Here is a 19032-nt window from a genome sequence, read left to right on the forward strand (position 1 = left end):
TTCCACAATAAGGGATCTTTTGCATGTATTAGCTACAAGCTACCTTGGCTTATTAAGCACTAAATATAATCTATTAAACTCTCTGGCTAGAAAAAATATATGAGATTGCTAGAACTAATTAATTTACTAATTATCCAACCTGAGAGCTCTATTCCTGAACTACTTGGATTTTCTGCACCTCATTATTTATTACTTGATGCACATATTAAGTAACTTTCTAGATCCAACAGCCTTTTCACATCTCCACAATTTTGAATCTGTAGAACTATCTTAAAGAAGCTGAGTTCATGTTCTATTTGGATTCGTAGTGCTTCTGTACTTGGTGTCATACTCCCTGCGTTTCTTTCGAGCTCCATAATTTCTGTAACAGGTTTGCACTGCGTGTCCTATTTGTGCCTAATTAACAGGTTTATTAACATCAATCAATATTTTTTGGGACTCCAATCACTCAATGCTGTGAATTTATCAATCTATCCATCTAGTAGAGGCCAGCTAGGTGTAAATTTCTTAAAATAATAACTGTTTGGTAAAATACATGGACATTTTTTTAAAAAAAAATTGAACCAATTTGTAAATAAAAATAAAATATAGAGACTATAAAATAAATTTATTGAAAAAATTAAATGAATAAATTGAAAATTTATGAGGGCCTCCATTACATTACATAACTTTTTTTACACAACATATTTAATTACATTACATTCCATCACATCACATGGTACAAAACATAGCATAAAAGTATTATAAGCCTCACAAATGTTAACACCATAATAGCGTTTTATGCATTACAATTACTTGGTACCAAACATAGCATAAAAATATTATAATCCTAAAAAATATTAACACCCTAGTCTCCTTTTATATATTGCTCCTTCTGTTAATCATATTAATTTTTTTAATATAAAAAGATTATGTGGGAGTTGTTAATGTGTTTTTTAGTAAATAAATAAAAAATAAAATTAAACTATAGAGAGATTGATCTAATGTGACTTGGTTAATTTGACAAATTCAAAAAACAACCGGAACAATCGATAAAAATATAGTTTGATTTAAGAAAAATCAGGATTTTTTTTTAAAATATTAAAACGACAACATATTAGAATAATTTTGATCAACTTGGGTTAACCTGTAAAATTCATTACCTAAGTCATGAGACTCTGATAACATTATCAAAAACAAATAAACTCAATTCTCAATCCACCCGATGTTGAATGATGAAATTGAAAACAGAGTTCAACTAAAAAAAGGAGTCGAGTCAACTTGGGTTAATCTACTAAACATTGTAAGACCAAGATAACCCCATAAAAAGTTAATCGAAACAAATTATGAAACTCAATTTTCAATCAACTCAATGTTGAAGGGTAACTTGTTTTTTTTTTAAATCAATTAAAAAAACATAAAAAAACACCAGAGTCAACTGACCAAACCCGTGACTCAAGTCATGAGAAATAGATAGCCTCATAGAATGCAAACAAAAAAAAAAATATGAAGCCTAATTCCATCAAATTAATATTGAAGGATGAAACTAAAAAAAATCAACAAAAAAATGACAAAAAACCCAAGTTAACTAGCCTAGCCCGTGACCCTGGTCATAAACCGTGATAACTCCATAGAAAAAAAAAAGTTATAAATCCCAATTTTCAATCAACCCAATTTTGAAGGATTAAATTGAAAAAAATAACTCAAGTTAACTGAAATTAACCTACAAACTCAGATATGAAGATAAGGATAACTCCATAGAAAGAGAATAAAAAAACTAGAAAATTCAATTCCTAATCAACCCAATATTAAAAGACAAAATTAAAAAAAAAAATTAAAAAATAGATAAAAAACAACCCGAAATAACACGACCAACACGCAAAACTTGTGGTGCGGATCATGAGATCGAGATAACTCTATAAAAAACAAATCAAAATAAATTATAAAACCTTATAACTAGTAAACCCAATGATAAAGGATGAAATTAAAAAAAAAAACAAGTTTGAAATTAAAAAGAAAATTCCTAAATTTTTTTGAAAACCAAAGTAAAAAAATATTTGACTTTTTACTATTAATTTCTAGAGTGAAAAGCCATGCTGATTTAGTATGCGTTAATAATAATATAGATAATTACAGTCACAGCTGCTGCAAAATGACAGAATGGTTTCGACAAACATGATAAATAGACGTCTATAATATCCTTCTTTAAAGTAAGTAAAAGAATGGGATATTGCTAGTAGCCTTTACATCCATGCACAGCCAGTTTGTTTTGGTGGCTAGCAAACCATTTCCCTGTCCCTTGGCAAAATCGGTCGAGCATTTTCCATCTATAAAAAGCGGGTAAAAATAGCGTTAACATTTCTCTGTGGTCACAAGAGGAAGTTCTTCATTTATGAAAATCGGAAATCAACTTTAGCGGCAAATGGAAAGAAGATCAGTTCATTCATCTCATTAATAACTGCCTGCCATAAAATATATCCTTTAGTACCTAACATCAAAATAAGGATTTGAAATGATCACTCAGCACGCATCAGGTTGTCACGAGTATATTTAGCTTAAGACTTGCATAAGCTGGTGGCATTTTTTGCATGAATGCTTGCAGATAAATACTGCCTTTTGAAGGGTTTTAGTTGTTGTAGAGTTCGCAATGAACAGTGGCGGTCTTTATCAAGTTAAAAGTAGTTTGCCAGCAAACAGTTCTTCCATATGGAGGAACAATGGTATGGAAACCTTTTCGAGATCATCTCGAGAAGAGGATGATGAAGAAGCTCTTAAATGGGCAGCAATCGAGAGGCTTCCAACTTACAGTCGTTTAAGGAAAGGTTTACTAACTACGCCACAAGGCGAGGCTTGTGAAATTGATATTCATAAGCTTGGCTTTCAAGAAAGGAAGAATTTGATGGAAAGGTTGGTTAAAGTTGCTGAGGCAGATAACGAGAAGTTCCTGTTGAAGCTTAAGAACCGCCTTGATGGGGAAGATTGTTCTCGTTACTTTAAAATAAACAAAAAAATTATCAGATTTTAGTAACTCTTTGTTTGAATCTAAGAAATTATTTACAAGTTGTTAGGTGTTTTCTTTTCCTGGGATGTGTTACAGAGTGGGAATAGAAATTCCCACAGTGGAAGTCAGATTTGAGCATCTAAATGTTGAAACTGAAGTTTATCTAGGAAGCAGAGCTCTGCCTACAATTTTCAACTCTTTTGCCAATATAGTAGAGGTGATTACTTGCGAACCTGGACCGTTATGAGTCATGCACCACTAGCATAGCCCACAATTCATTTGGAAACAAGCTTTTACATTTTAGTTTTGCATTTTTTGTGAAAGGGATCCTTAAACTATCTCCGAATGCTGCCTACTAGAAAGAAACGGATGCATATCCTGAATGATGTGAGTGGAATAATCAAGCCTTGCAGGTAAACAAAGCTTGCTATTAGCTAATCAAAATTGGTCCATATTTTGTTATTCAACAAAAGTACGGAAAAGGAGAACATTTTACTAACACCATTTTTAATTATGTTCGTGTTTTGCAGAATGACATTGCTTTTAGGTCCACCAGGTTCTGGAAAGACTACTCTGCTGTTGGCTTTGGCAGGAAAGCTTCCCAATAACCTGGAGGTGTGGGATTTCTGATTTTTGGTCGTCTCATTTTGGTGTTTGTTGAATAGATTTAACTTACCAGTATTATATACGTCAACTCATCTTTCAGTATTCGGGGAGGGTGACTTACAATGGCCACGAGATGAATGAGTTTGTGCCCCAGAGAACTGCTGCCTACATCAGTCAACATGACCTTCATTTAGCTGAAATGACTGTACGAGAAACATTATCATTCTCTGCAAGATGTCAGGGAACTGGAGCCCGTTATGGTTGGTTCTAAAATTTCGAAAAATATTTGAATGTAGTGATTTTAAAATTGTTCGAACATGTTATCAGTATCATATTGATGAAATGCAGAGATGTTGGCCGAATTGTTAAGACGAGAGAAAGCAGCTGGCATTAAGCCTGATCCTGACCTTGATGTGTTCATGAAGGTAAGAAAGAAATAAATTTCCATGGAAATGCCTTTGAATTTAACTAGGAATTTGTCTACAGTATAGAAATGATCTTAATAACATTGGACGCTTCAGTTTCTAAAACTTAGAGGTTCTGTTCAACCAGGACATTCATCTGTATGTTTATGTCAAGAATTTGTACGTTGCTTGTTGTATTTACTGACCTTTTCCTTTCCACTTTTAAACAGCTAAATTTGTTGGCATGATAGTTTCTTTCAATTTCAGGCAGCATCAGTAGGGGGCCAAGAGACGAGTGTGATCACAGATTACATCCTGAAGGCAAATCACCCTCTTTTTTTTTTTTTTTTTTGCTTTTCAGCATAGGTATATAGAAAACATCCATCAATCACATTCAATTCCTCTAAACTTGCAGGTTTTGGGACTAGAAGCTTGTGCTGATACCATGCTAGGGGACGAATTGCTTAGGGGTGTCTCAGGGGGGCAAAAGAAGCGAGTAACAACAGGTAAACAAGCTGAGCTTAAAGTGTCAATGGGTTTTATATTTACTGTACAATAATTATCTTGTAGGTGAGATGCTTGTTGGTTCAGCAAAGGTGCTGTTAATGGATGAGATATCTACTGGTTTGGACAGCTCGACAACATTTCAGATAATGAACTCACTCAAGCAATGCATTTGTATTCTTAATGGAACCGCTTTCATTTCTCTCCTCCAGCCAGTACCAGAGACTTATGATCTCTTTGATGACATTATTCTCCTCTCTGATGGACATATTGTGTACCAAGGTCCCCGTGGACACGTGCTAGAATTTTTTGAATCGATGGGCTTCAAGTGCCCTGAAAGAAAAGGAGTGGCTGACTTCTTGCAAGAAGTGAGTTTTCGCTATCTTCTCTTTATTAAAACAAGCCAAACAAATTGTGCTTCTAAGAGTTGATCATTCTGAAGTTGTAGTGGTTTAGGGTATGATAAGGAAAGTGGAGTGATAAAGTTTATTATAGGTTACATCAAGGAAAGATTAGAAGCAGTACTGGGCACGTAAAGATGAGCCCCACTGTTTTGTCACAGTTAAGGAATTTTCTGAGGCATTTCAATCATTTCATGTGGGAAGGAGGCTAGGAAATGAGCTTGCAATTCCATTTGAGAGAAGCAAGAGTCACCCTTCTGTTTTGACAACTGAGAAGTATGGTGTTAACAAAAAGGAGCTTCTTAGAGCTTGCTTCTCAAGAGAATTATTGTTGATGAAAAGAAACTCATTTGTTTACATTTTCAAGCTGTTACAGGTGGTTATCTTAACCTTGTTTTGAATTTGAACTCAATTTTCTTCATTAGTATGATGTGTTTTTTATGTTCTGCTATTAGCTCATATTGATGGCACTGATCGGGTTAACACTCTTCATAAGAACTCAGATGCATCGGGATTCTATAATTGATGGAGGAATTTACATGGGTGCTTTATTCTTCATTTTGGTTATGATTATGTTTAATGGAATGTCGGAAATTGGCCTGTCTATTTTGAAGCTTCCAGTCTTTTACAAGCAAAGGGACCTTTTATTCTATCCTACATGGGCGTATGCTCTTCCCACATGGATTCTGAAGATCCCGATCACAATCATAGAAGTTGCAGTATGGGTATTCATCACCTATTACACCATGGGATTCGATCCTAATGTTGAAAGGTACAGAAACAATAGGAGAAGAAAAATTTTTCAGACGCTGAAGGTTGATTTGTTATGTTCCAAATAAAAAGTTACTGTTCTTGTTACAGGTTTTTCAGGCAGTTTCTTGTACTTTCCTTGCTAATCAAATTGCCTCTGCACTATTTAGACTGCTTGCTGCTGTTGGGAGGAACCTCACAGTTTCTAGCACAATGGCCTCATTTGTGTTTCTCATGCTTTTTACAAATTGTGGTTTTGTCTTGTCGCGAGGTATGGGTACATGAAAGATATTTGAAGCTTCTTTCCCGGAAGCTAGTCCTAAGAATACTTCTTTCCTTTCCTTGTGCCATTCCACAGAGAATATGAAGAAATGGTTCATCTGGGGTTATTGGATCTCACCAATGATGTATGGAGAAAAAGCAATGGCGGTCAATGAATTCCTGGGGAAGAGTTGGAGTCGAGTAATTTCCTTTATTAGCCATGTCGGCATTTTTGTGTTTCTGGTATGATGAACTTAACTGATATTTGATTTACTCTTTATCAAAGGTGCTTCCATTTTCAACGGAGCCATTGGGGGTTGTAGTTTTGAAGTCCCGCGGATTCTTTACAGAAGCGTATTGGTACTGGATAGGAGTAGGGGCATTAATCGGTTTTACAGTAGTATGCAACTTCGCTTACACAGCAGCTCTCACTTGTCTTGACCGTGGGTACTGATCTTATCTTTACAAGTTAGGATCTTTAGTTAGGGAAGCAATGTATGAATGTCTTAACTGTTTCTGCAGCACTTGAAAAGCTTCAGGGTGTTAGATTGGAAGAATCTCCTGGAAATAAAGAGAATGACAAAGCCAAAAGAGCCCTTGAGTTATTGTCTCAAGTAAATCACCAAAATGAAGCAGGTGATGAGGCCATACAAAGGGTGTTTTTATTGCAGACATGCATATGCACATGCATTATTATCATTCCACTTGGAGTCCATGCATTTTGAGTTTAACTGACTCGCAGAGAATCAGGAAGAGATTAGGAAGAGATTTAACTCATGCAGGTCCTCTTCTGTGATGTCAGAAGCGACGACTATTGGGGCCTCTCAGAACAAGAAAAGGGGAATGATTCTTCCGTTTGAACAGAATTTTATTACCTTTGATGAAATTACCTACTCAATAAACATGCCTCAAGTAAGTCATGAAAACTGTCACATCTCTCTGGAAATAGGAAAGTTCTGCTAAAAAGGAACACAGTTCCAACATGACAATCATATAAATGGAACTTTCAGGAAATGAAAGATCAAGGCATACGAGAAGATAAAATAGTACTTCTCAGGGGGGTGAGTGGCGCTTTCAAACCCAGTGTTCTTACAGCTCTGATGGGGGTCACTGGCGCTGGTAAAACCACTCTGATGGATGTCCTAGCTGGTAGGAAAACCGGAGGATATATCGAAGGGAACATAACCATTTCTGGGTACCCAAAAAGGCAAGAAACATTTGCTAGAATTTCTGGATATTGTGAACAAAATGATATCCACTCTCCGCTTGTGACTGTCTATTAGTCTTTACTCTTTTCTGCTTGGCTTCGCTTACCAGTCGAGATTGATAATGAGACAAGAAAGGTAGTCTCTAGTAGCCCGTATCCTGTCTTCTTCATGATTTTGCTAATGCACTTCAATTTCAAAAATCGTAGTCTAACAAAAATTTGTAAGAAAACTTGGTTAAGCTACACCTAGGCCGTAGTTTGACTTCGGTTGGAGCTTGAGTTTAGCAACACTTGTTCAAGTCCAGCCTAATGAACTATGAAAATTTTACCTTCTGTTTCTCTAGCATTCCGGCCAGATTGAACTTTTAAAACCTTGAGCTTGTTTCCTTGACATTCCTTCTGCCTAGTCATGATCAAGCATATTAACTATCCATTTTATGGAAGGAAAAAAAAATCCATTTTTGAGGTGTAAAAATCTTGTTACGTCTTTAGTTTACAGCAATGTCAATGTTTTTTTTTTTTATATATATATATCTATATATATCGAATAAGCTTTATAACTTATGTTCCCTATTTCTATCAAACTTTTCTACTAATAAAATGTTTGCAGTTGTTCATTGAGGAAGTTATGGAGCTTGTGGAATTAACTCCATTAAGGGAGGCTCTAGTTGGGTTGCCTGGTGTCAGTGGTCTCTCCACTGAGCAGCGCAAGAGGTTGACAATTGCTGTTGAGCTAGTGGCAAACCCTTCTATAATATTCATGGATGAGCCAACTACAGGACTAGATGCAAGAGCTGCAGCAATTGTTATGAGGACTTTTAGGAATACAGTGGACACAGGAAGAACAGTAGTGTGCACTATCCACCAGGCAAGCATTGATATATTTGAATCTTTTGATGAGGTGAGAACTATTGATAGACTAAAAAGAGTCGACATAATTGTCAATTTCCCCCTTTCATCACAGAGATTTTGTTAGTTCTCTTATATGACTTGGTATGATGAATTGGACACTGGTCACAGCTATTCCTACTGAAACAAGGAGGACAAGAGATATATGTAGGGCCAGTGGGTCACCATTCTTGTGAGTTAATCAAGTATTTTGAGGTAGCTTTTCGTTGGCAAAATTCGGAACTACGTATAATGTTATATAATATATAATCCTGTTGAACTTATCTTTCATTTCATTCAACAACAAGGGGGTTCAAGGAGTGATTAAAATCAAAGACGGTTACAATCCAGCAACTTGAATGCTAGAAATCACTAGTTCCGTTAAAGAAATAACTTTGGGGGTTGATTTTATTGATGTGTACAAACATTCTGAACTGTACAGGTAAGTTTGACAAGAATTTAAATTGTCTGTTTCACAAGATTGCAAAGTGGCATGCGAGAAAAATATCTGCAGATTTAGCATTTTCTACCTTGTATTTCAGGACAAACAAAGAACTTATTAAACGACTAAGCTCACCTGCTCCTGGTTCAAAGGACCTCTACTTCCCCACTCAGTACCAACAGTCATTTTTCAGACAATTTATATCCTGCTTGTTGAAACATTAACACTGGTCATACGGGCGCAATCCACCGTACAATACCGTAAGGTTTCTGGTTACTGTTTTCATTGCCCTGATGTTTGGGACGATGTTTTGGGACCTTGGCTCTAAAAGGTAAGTTACAACCTGAAACAAATTCAAAATCTAAACTTATTACATATTGATCACATCCTAGCATTAACATTTGATGTTTTTGTTCAAAGGACAAAGGAACAGGATCTGTTGAATGCAATGGGTTCCATGTATACTGCTGTCCTCTTCCTTGGTGTCCAAAATTCTGGAAGCGTGCAGCCAGTAGTCTCGATTGAGAGAACAGTTTTTTACAGAGAAAGGGCTGCTGGAATGTATTCAGCCTTCCCCTATGCCATGGCTCAAGTACTAACTAGATTTTTTGAGGGGAAAAAAAAAGAAGGTTTATTTTGGGATTTACTTTGTGAATATTTCGTTAACGAATTCTCAACTTCTGCTGCAGGTTGTTGTTGAGCTTCCATACCTTCTTGCACAAGCAGTAGCCTATAGCATCATAGTTTATTCAATGATAGGATTTGAATGGACTGTTGCTAAATTCTTTTGGTATCTATTCTACACGTGCCTCACATTATTTCAGTTCACCTTTTTTGGCATGATGGCTGTGGGTGTTACACCAAATCACCACATGGCTGCCATAGTTTCGACAGCTTTTTACTCAGTTTGGAACCTATTTTCAGGATTTATGGTCCCTGTAACAGTAAGCCCCCTTTTCTCTAGCCATCCACATCCAGAAAGTTTAGTTTTTTCCCTGGAAATTGAAAAAAATATATTTATCTTTTTTTTTTGTATCACTAAAAATAGAGAATTCCTGTATGGTGGAGATGGTTCTACTGGGCATGCCCAATAGCCTGGACCTTGTATGGATTGCTCGAATCACAATATGGAGATAGAAAAGACATGCTTGACATAGGCGTGACAGTGGATGATTTTATGAGAAAGTATTTTAGTTTCAGACATGATTTTCTGGGAGTGGTTGCGGCCGTGAATGTTGGGTTTGCATTGTTGTTTGCACTTGTCTTTGCCATCTCCTTGAAGATATTTAATTTCCAAAAAGCGATAGCAGTTTAGTAGCTTTTTATCATCTTTATAGGCTTCCCGGTGGATGATATGTTCAACATGGCGATGGGTGTTGACCATAATTATTATACAAAACAATAAAACGCCTTGCCATAACACTGTGGAGATCACTGTGTACACAGTCATAGAAGAATATTCATTCTGATAGTGAAATTACACCCTTTTTTTTTTATTTGAAGAAAAATTCGGATGACTTGGTTTTGAGGGTGATTTCATTTTTTGTAAGGGATTATTTTTGTCTTCCCATTTTTTTTAAATATTGAGAATACAAATTTACACCCGCACTCAAAAATTGAAGTATTTATGTCTTTATGTTTTTTTACAATATTATGAATTGACTTTTATGCCTTTAGAATCGGAAAAAAGGCAAGAGTTTTGCAGCAATTTTGTGTTTTTAAATAGGTTTTTTTTTTTTTTTTTGCTAATATTAGAATAATGAAAGGTATTTTAGTAATTAAATTTTTTTATAAAACAATTATAGGCATGTTGACCTCACGCATTGGCGTGTGGGAGACACCCTTGCTTCTTAGACGGCATATGCGGCGTTTCCCGGTTGCTATATATGTTGTTCTATCATTTAATTGGAAGTGTCACTTTGCCCTTGTTCTCCTAGTGCGGCGTGTGATAACGGTTGATGAATGGTTTGCGACTAATGATCATTTCTTTTCTTTTTCCTATCTTTTTTCTTTCTTCTAGAAAAAGTGCACGTCTATCCTCTTTTCTTTTATTTTTCAATTTTAGTCTTTATGTTCTAATTTCTTATTTTAGTCCGTTGCTCTTTTAGAAAAGTTTTTAATGTTTTCAATTTTATTCTTCGTTCAATGTTTATATTGTTTTATTTTTTAAAAGATAAATTAATAACATGGGTCAAGAGTTTTAAGAGTCCATTTAGTTAGGGATTTTATCATATTGCATTATCTTTTTTTTAAAAATAGTTTTGTGGTTATCTTTAATTTCTTTTCTATCAGTTTATCCTAGTCTCATGTCCTAGGCTACGAGTTTTGCGTATGTTTAGGTTTTTTTTTTTAAAAAAAATGCTTTGTTTTGTATTTGATTTTTAAAGATTTTTTTTTATTTTTTGTGCAGGTAAGCTTTATTTTATAAAAATAATATTTATTTTAAAATAATATTTCTAATATGTCTGGCCTCGCGTAGTATTTTTATTTTATTTTATTCACTCTGTTTCATATGAGAGTTTTAAGAGTTGATACGGTTAGAGATTTTATCATACTACATTATTTAAAAAAAATTATTTTGTTGTTATCTTTAATTTCTTTTCTATCAGTTTATCCTAATCTTATGGTTAGGGCCACGAGTTTTGCAGGCATTTTTTGAATTGAAGTTTTTTAAAATATTTTGTTTAGTATTTAATTTTTGAATAATTATTTTTATTTTATGCAGATAAGCTTTATTTTATAATAAAATATTTATTTCAAAATAATATTTCTGATATGTCCAGCTTTACATAGTTTTTTTCTTTTATTTTATTCACTCAGTTTCTTATCTGTTTCTATTTCTATTATTTTTTATTGATTTTAATAAATAAATTTAATAGACACAAATGAATAAATTACTCATTATACGAGATTAAATATCTTGATTTACATCTATCTCTTAATTTTTTTAATTTATCTTTTTGTTATTGTTAATGATTTTTTTATTTATTTATATTGATAATTAACAATTTATTTGATTAGATGTCTCGATAATTTTGATTTATATTTTTAAATTTTTTTATGTAAGTAAACATATCAAAGTAATTTTTCTATCCATATTTATTTTTGAAAAAAAGAATTACAACTACGTGTTACCGGAGTGCATGTCAAATATCTAGTGAGATAATAGCACATGAAGTATCAACATTTATGATTTTGTATATTTTAGTACCATCGCTCAATTGTTTTCTATTTAAGTACATATTCTTATAGAATTTGTTTAATAAAGTACATCGATTACTTTTGTTACTGGAATGCTAACGTGATTGTTAACTCTAAGTCAGATAAGCTCAATTGATATTTTTTTTATGTTTTATTTTTTAAAAGTTAATAACATATGAAGTACTTGTATTTTATGATTTTTTTTATTTGAGTAATTGTATTGATTTTATATTATACAAGTGGTACTCATAAATTTTGATTAATCAAGTACTTTCATAAGTTTATTTTTCAAATCAACTAACATGTTAGTTATCCCTTAAAATTAAAACGGATCCGTTAAACAAACTATTATTTATTTCATCACAACACATCTAATTCGGTAATTCGACATAAGTTTCAACAATTTACAAACAAATATAATTTTATAAAATCTAAAATAAACCATAACAAGTACAAAATTATATGTTCATACTACAAGTTTGTTTGAGAAAAAACAATAAAACATGTACATACCCTAACAAAATACATATACTAAAAAAACATTCAATAATAATAAAATTGACATTTTAATATTAAAATTAAAAAAGATAGATTTTCTTACAAAAAATAACAGAATCCACAATAAATTAGGACACGGATGTAGGGACGTGGGAGAAGTGAGGGATGTTTTGAGGGGTAGTTTTTTGCATTTTTCTTTTTTTGGAGGGGGGGGGGGGGGCGGCAGCGAGAAGTTTTTTTTAGATGCAGGGATGGGAAAGGAGAATAGAGGGGAGAGTTGGCACATGGTGATATATTAACCATTACCGATGAAATCACCGACGGAATATTTTCATCTGTGATTCCAACGACAATTCTACTAGTGAAATGGACACGTCACTGTACGAAGATCCTGATTTGAATCACTCTGTAATTTCATCGGTAAAATCATCTACAAAAACTTTCATATTATCACACTGCTTTAATTTTTGAAATTATTTATATTTAGTATAGAATTCTGTCAATATATACAAATAAAATAATTCTATTAGTACATATCAATAATGTTAGTGATGAATTTAAATTGGTCGATAAATATTATTATAAATTACTGATAAAAAAATCTATCAGGATTTCTGTTAGTATTTATTGAATTTCTAATAATGATACGAGCTAACTCCTTATCAATCCCTGATTGATATTCACGTTCTCAAACTATTATAAGAAACTCTAAAGCGCGTGGGGAAAGCACTATAGCTTTCCCCACATGTTTTTTTTTTTTTGGCTTTTGTTCTTTTTTTTTTTCAAAAATTGACTTCTTTTTCTTCTTTTTTTGTTTTTGTAATTTTTTTGTTTTTGTTTTTTTAAATTATCTTTGCTAATTTTTTTAAATATTGGGCTGGATGAAAATTTAGCTATGTTGTTTTTTTAAAAAAAAAACATTATGGATTGCTATAATATTTCCCTACATGGTTTTTTTTCTTTCTTTTTTTCTTTCTTTTGTTTTTTTCAAACTGGTCTTTGTTGATTTTATTTTTTCATATTGAGCTGGTTGAGAATTTAGCTTCATAGGTTTTTCAAAAATAACACTGTAGATTGGTATAGTGTTTCCCCACATGGTTTTTGTTTTGCTGCAGTGTTTTCCCATATGTTTTTTTTTTAAATTATCTTTGTTGAATTTGTTTTTTCATTATTGAGTTGGTTGAAAATTGAGCTTTAGCTTTCCCCATATGTTTTTTTTCTATTTTTTGTTTTTTTTTGTTTTTTTCCAAAATTATCTTCTTCTTTTTTTGTTTTATTTTCTTTATTTTGTTTTTTTTCAAAAAATTTTTGTCAATTTTATTTTTTTATTATTGAACTGGTTGAGAATTTAGGTTTTTAGTTTTTTTCTTTAAAATAGTGTTCATTGTTACAGTGTTTCCCCACATGATTTTTGCCTTGCTATAGTGTTTTCTTACATGTTTTTTTTATCGATTTTTTTTTTCAGAATTGTCTTTATTGAATTTATTTTTTTCATACTAAGCTGGTTGAAAATTTAGCTTTATAGTTTTTCTTTCTTTAAAACACCGTTAATTGCTACAATGTTTCCCCACATAATTTTTTTTGTTATGATTTTTTTTCAAAATTATCTTCATTGATTTTATTATTTTTAATATTGAGTTAGTTAAAAATTACAACTGTAGATTTTCTCATGAAACACTTTAGATTGCTATAGTGTTTCCCTGCATGATTTTTTTCCCTTTTGTTTTTTTTGTGATATTTTCCAAAATTTTCTTTTTGATCTTATTTTTTTAATATTAAGCTGGTTGAGAATTACAATTGTATATTTTCTCATGAAACACTATAAATTGCTACAGTGTTTTTCTAAATGATTTTAATATTGAGCTGGTTGAGAATTTAGCTTTAACTTTCCCCACATGTTTTTTTTTTCATTTTTTTCGTTTTTTTGTTTGTTTTTTTTCCAAAATTGTCTTCTTATTTTTTTGTGTTGTTTTTTTTAGAATTGTTTTTGCCAATTTTATTTTTTTAATATTGAGCTGGTTGAGAATTTAGCTTTGTAGTTTTTTTCTTTAAAACACTCTGGATTGTTACAGTGTTTCCCCATATGGTTTTTTTCTTTTTTTATGATTTTTTTTCTATAATTATCTTTGTCGATTTTATTTTTTTTAATATTAAGCTGGTTGGGAATTTAGCTTCATAATTTTTTTCTTTAAAATACTATGAATTACTATAATATTTCTCTATATAATATTTTTTATAATTATTTTTACAAGCCCACAATAATATACAAGCCCGCGGCATCGCAGTACATCATATCTAGTGAATGATCTAAATGTTGTTCTGTCTAATAATGCTACCTACTCTGAGACGACTTTTAGAGTTTGGAGTGACTCAGCTTTAGTGGGCTTAATTAAAAGTATAATTTTATTATACCACTAATTATTACAAACTAGTAATGTAAATACACTGGCTCCCACGACACTCACTATAAATCATAATTGTAGTGCACGAAAAAAAAACAATGCACTCAAATTTATTCTCACATGGTAACACGAATGTGTAATTTTGATTGCTTTTTAAAATATTTTTTTATTTAAAAATATATTAAAATAATATTTTTTATTTTTTTAAAAATATTTTTTATATTAACACATTAAAACGATTTGAAAATATAAAAAAATAATTTAAAAAAATAAAAAAATATTTTTTTTTTAAATAATTTTAAAACACAAAAATAAATAAATTTTAAAAATACCAAGTAAATTTTGAAGATGAGAAAGGTAGTCTTCTTTTAATAGCCATTTTAAAATGTTATACATGTTTGTTTTGCAAGAGAGTGAGTGTTTTGTTTGAAGAGATAAAGAAATGTGTTAAGTGTTTGTGAGATAAAAAAAGAGATATTAAATATATTGTTGCACAAAGAGGAATGATAATGCAAAGAACGCCCAAACATAGTTAAAATCAATATCTATTAGTTAAAAAAATTATAAATCAATTCTTTTTTATCCAAAAAGATCTTTTTATATCCAAAAATCTTCTTTATGTTAGGCCAAGAGAAAACATATAAGTCCAACCAAATTCTCTTCGTATTTGGTTAAAGCTTAATGATCCAAATATTTGTCTCTTTACATAGAAACTAAAATAAAGTTTTTCTTCCACCTAAGCTCATATTCATCAACTTGTGCATGCATGTACAAGTTATTAAATGCTTTTCATACAAATATATAAAAACATTTAAGTAAGCATGCAAGCAACACAAATTATCACATATACATGTTACATATGCATCACACTAAGTATAGAGCAAGAATTGTCCATGCCATATAATTTACTAAAGCTAAGCTTTATTCGTTATACCATTAACAAGTAAAACATATTTAATAGTAGAAATTTTTTCAATATTATCTATACCTTTTACCCTTCCATGTATTGTTTATTTAAATTAAGTATCCGCTATCCAAATACTATTTGTTCTTCATTTTCTACAAAAAAAAAAAAATCTTAACATGTTTATTCGGGTTAGTAAATATATTCCTTTTAGCATCCATATAAATTTTGTTTTAGTTGAAATTTTTTTGTGAGTGCAATATCTTTTAGAAAATCCATTTTTATTATAAGTAAGACATATGTCTGAAGATGTTAATGCTTTATCAAATAAGTTTGAGTAAAGTTTTTTTTTATTTTTTAAGATTATATCACAAACCATGTTTCTCAAAAATACATCTTTGATTACCTGGAAGTCTACATAGGTTCTCATTTTCTTTTGTAAATTTAGTTAAAATAGAGTTTAAATCAATAGCTTGAGTTTTCAAAATCTCATTTTCTTTAACTAAAATCTAATTTTATAAATTAGATGTATTTTTCAAGGAATCCAATTGCCTTTTCAAATCAATGTTTATTGTTAACAAGGCATCCTTTTCTTTTTGCAAAACATCAAAGTCCTTTGAAATAGATCAAATTTTACGTTGAAGTAAAGTATTTTTATTGTTCACCTTTTTATACTCATGAAATAATTCATCAAATGCATCTTGCAATTCATTAAAAGTAATTTGAGGTTCAAGATCGTTTACCTCATCAACGTTGATGGATCTATTAAGTATCAAGAAAATCTCTTTTTTGGTGATTTCCATATTAGCCATCATATATAAGTTGGCTAATTGCTCTAATTTTGAATCACCATCATCATCACTTGAAAAGGTTGCATTATCTTCCTCGTTATCACCAAGTAGATGCTTTTTTTTTCTTCTCAAACTTTGACCTTTTTTGATATTTAGAATATCATACTTCACATGACCCGGTTTCTTACACTTATAACATATGATATCATCCTAATTGTTTGGCTCTTCCTTATCAGATTTCTCTCTTCTAAAACTTCTTCAACTCCTACCATACTTCATATACTTCAAATATTTGGTAAATTTTATAGCCATCATGGCTAGATCTTCACTATTATATTTATTTGTATCCTCATTGTCATTCACAGATTTTAGAGTGAAGGATTGCTTTTTGATACCACTATTTTCTACCTCCAGCTACTTAATCTTTCTTTTATGAGCAATCAATAAACCAATAAACTTATCAAAGTCAAGAGTTTTAAGATTCTTGGCCTCCTTAATTGTTGAGACCTTGGTTTCCAATCTCTAGGTAAAGATCTCAAACTTTTTCCAACTATTTTTTTTACTATAATCTTTTTTCCTGGGTTAACTAGTTCACTAACAATGTGCATTTCTTGAATACTTTCATGCGGTTCCATTTTAAAATGTTTGCATTCTTTAATAAGGTTTATCAACCTAAAGTCTTTAACTTGACTGGTTCTATCATGGGCAACTTTAATAACTCTTAAATTTTACAAGTCATTTTGTAATTTTTTATCCAAGTGAACTCTACATGGTTAAGTGCACAAAATAAAGCATTCATGGCCATAGCATTATAACTATGTCTTTTCTTTTGTTTATCATCTCACTCAGTAATAGGTTTTGGAACAACCTCTCCATCTAAATTACCATTATGGGATGAGTTTGCATTATAACTTTCTAATAGGCATAGTTTTTACCTATCAATAGAGGCCATAAAAGTTTGCATTCCAACTTTCTAATAAGCATAGTTTTTACCTTTAAACAAGGGAGCCCTAGATAAACATTGATCTTCTTGTGCCATGATTTTTTCTCCTATATGGTTAAACCTCAAACAAGGGGTCCAAACTCTGATACGAATTGAAAAACTTAAAAAGCCTAAGAAGGTGGTGGTTAATTAAGGCTTTATCGATTATTCTAGCAATTTAAAAATCAATCATCAATTACTTCAAGAATGCTGAAATTCAAAAATAATATTTAAGAACAATTTTATCTCCAACTTAAAAAGTAATCAACAATACATAATTAACCATTGCACAAGTAAATTGGGATATATTGATTTTAATAGTAGTTCGAACAACCTTTTACTCTACTCCTTAAACCTTCATCTAAGTATTCACTATCACACATGGTCTTTTTATATGGTAAGACCAAATCTTAATTTACATAATTTTTTCTATAGGTTAAAGATTGAAAACCTTTTTCTAATCCTTTCAAAGTTTAGGATTTGTTGCGATGTCGCGGTTACACAATTAATTACCCTAACTTAAACAAACAAGATAGTATAGAGCAAATAAGGGGTTGATCCCACAAGGGAAATCTAGTTCATGTCTTTATACAAGATGATTTAGAGTTGGGGGTTTTGAGGTTATTTAGGTTATGCTATGGTAAGCAGAATAAAACAATCAAGCTAAATGAAATAAATCTGAAACTCATTAAGAGAAAAACCTTGGTCTCGAGTAAACGTCCACTTAGTGAAATCAAAATTGATCATTCAAACAATACGTCAAATTATATTCTGAATATCTATCTTTTCTTAACATTAGTCAATTAATCAATTCGCAATGTAACTAACCCTAACCATTAAATAACCATAGTGTCTGCACTAGTAATTTAATTCAGTGGGAGGCTTAGAAACTAGATAGGTTGATAAATCTAGACAACATGACTATTTGTAGTCTATGTTCGATTTAATTGAACGTTTTTCCTAAAACTAACAACATAGATCCGCCATAATTATTAAACTTAGTCACTTCACAAGTTCAACTATTACAACTCTGGTTTTGATAGCAAACTTAGCAGTAGATTGGTTTAGAATAATAATTTAGAGTCCGTTCTAATAATCAAACTAAACAATCATAGAAAAACATTCATTCTCATCATATAAATTGAAAAGAAAAAAAATAGAATGGATCTCATAGTTTTAAAAATCCAAAGGTTTTTGTATCCTTTTAACTAAGAAAAATAACTTAGCTTTGCATGTTTATTGAAAACTAATGAATAGAGCATATGAGAGCATAATTTTTGGTATAAGAGAAAAGGGTGGAGTTTTTTTTCTTCTTTCTAGTCGCCTCTTCCTTTTCTTTCTCTCTCTTTTTTTATTTGATAGGAAACCATAATCCCAACTTCCCTCCAATCCATTTGTATTCTCCCAAAAAATATAAAAATAGTCATTCTCAAAGTAAATAATTTACATTTAAGTAATTTGATTTGTTTCTTCACAAAACTTGTTTATTGGTAAAATTTATAGGTTGTTTTAGAAAAAAACATATCTCTCTCATATGAGCTTGTTTTCTACTAACATTTGATAGGTTGATAGGTCTTTGAGTCAGGAATTGAAAAAAATTAAGTTTGCATCAAATTGACTTTTCTAACTCAAGATATTCGAGTCAGAATAGATAAAGGTCAAAACTGATAAAATGTGAGACATGACTTTGAAGGTTGCAATTTCCATCCTCTTTTTTTTTCTTGTCATATATATAGAAAGGTATAGATTTTAGCTTTGTAATGCCATTGGAATCACTTCATTTCAATTTCTACAACTCAAGTTCTACATAA

The 19032-nt window shown here is 31.4% G+C and overlaps 1 pseudogene; it reads left to right on the forward strand.

The window, feature by feature from the left end:
- The first annotated feature begins 2917 nt into the window (after positions 1-2917).
- Positions 2918-9969, forward strand: LOC7478384 (pleiotropic drug resistance protein 1-like; annotated as a pseudogene).
- The last annotated feature ends 9063 nt before the right edge of the window (positions 9970-19032 follow it).

Source organism: Populus trichocarpa, chromosome 3, assembly GCF_000002775.5.
Source record: "Populus trichocarpa isolate Nisqually-1 chromosome 3, P.trichocarpa_v4.1, whole genome shotgun sequence".
NCBI classification, from domain to species: domain Eukaryota; kingdom Viridiplantae; phylum Streptophyta; class Magnoliopsida; order Malpighiales; family Salicaceae; genus Populus; species Populus trichocarpa.